This window comes from Pteropus vampyrus, unplaced genomic scaffold (assembly GCF_000151845.1).
Source record: "Pteropus vampyrus isolate Shadow unplaced genomic scaffold, Pvam_2.0 Scaffold31, whole genome shotgun sequence".
NCBI classification, from domain to species: domain Eukaryota; kingdom Metazoa; phylum Chordata; class Mammalia; order Chiroptera; family Pteropodidae; genus Pteropus; species Pteropus vampyrus.
Genome location: NW_011888812.1, coordinates 4,883,432 through 4,884,804, shown reverse-complemented (window position 1 = coordinate 4,884,804; position 1,373 = coordinate 4,883,432). Strand labels below are relative to the sequence as shown.

Sequence of the window (1,373 nt, the reverse complement as noted above, 5' to 3'; positions counted from 1 at the left end):
GCAAATCAAAAAATTAAAGCAGAGATGGTAACTCAAGATAGAACCATGGATGCTGAGAAACATTATTTGGTTATCTATTTAATCAACGTGAAAAAAATTTTTTTAAATAAACACAAAAGATTATAACAGTTTTTAAGAAACATTAGCTTATTTATAACTAAGAATTTTTTCTTTATTTTTATTTAACCAAATGCATATAAAATCAAACCTAAGCAGGGAAGGTTATTTCGTTAAGGTATAGGATCTCTGCTATGTAGGAAGTTTACACAGAAGATAAAGAATAGCATTTTATTATCCCTTAAGAGTTTCTAATACCTATTTATTGATCTGACCCCAAAAAAAGCCAAATATTTATTTTATGTTGGTACACATTTGACAGCAAAGTTTTCATGAGTCTCCCCCATCTCTTTAAATTATCTGGAGAATAAGCCCATCAAAAACAATTTAACTTTGCCCAACTTTAAAACTCTTCATGGAGACTTTCAAGCTCAGCTATTATAAACCAAAGCAAACATAATTATCTTCCCTCTATACCTTCTACTACAGAAGAAAAAACAAATTAATGTGTGTGCTTGGAAGATCAGAGATGATGCTCTCTAAAATAATGAGCCAGTCTATTACCATGCCACCCTGAATGTGCCCAATCTCGTCTGATCTCGGAAGCTAAGCAGGGTTGGGCCTGGTTAGTACTTGGATGGGAGACCACCTATGAAGACCAGATGCTGTAGGCAGAAAATAATAATAAGAATAAAATAAAATGATGAACCAGTCAGCTTTTTATGCTTTTTAGACAAAGAAACATGTTTGTGAAGAGATGACAGGACAAAGATACTTAGCTCTGGGGTGCTCATTAGTGAGGAATCTAAACAAAGTTTGGGCTTGAGTAGTAAATTAGTAAAAGAGTTATACGGTTTGTTTATATGAGCTCTTCTGCCCTGGATTTCTCTTAGCACCCCCTGGAACAAAGAGGGCACATTTCACAGGGGAAATTTACTTAATGCATTCAGGAAGATGAGGGAGGGTGAACTTGTCCTTTTGGAACCAGCTGCTTGTTGAGTACCTTCAGGGTGAAGTAATCAACATGCTACTGTAGAATATTTTGAGGCGGCCTGCCCCGGACCCAACACAAAATGTTACAGAAAACAAACTGGTTAATATCTCACAGAGCAATAAAAAACAAACAAACAAACAAACAAACAAAAAACATTGTGCTTATCTGTGTTACTGAACTAAAACAATTGGTGTCTCTTCTAGATAAAAAAAAATAAATAAATAAATAAATAAAAACAGTTACAATTACCTGCAACTTCACTAAGTCTGAGACTTTTAATCAATTAGAAAAGAGTCAAACTAAGGTCATTTCTCTTGATATT

General features: G+C 34.0%; 1 pseudogene; it reads left to right on the top strand.

The window, feature by feature from the left end:
- The first annotated feature begins 612 nt into the window (after positions 1 to 612).
- Positions 613 to 731, top strand: LOC111737847 (annotated as a pseudogene).
- Positions 732 to 1,373: the final 642 nt, after the last annotated feature.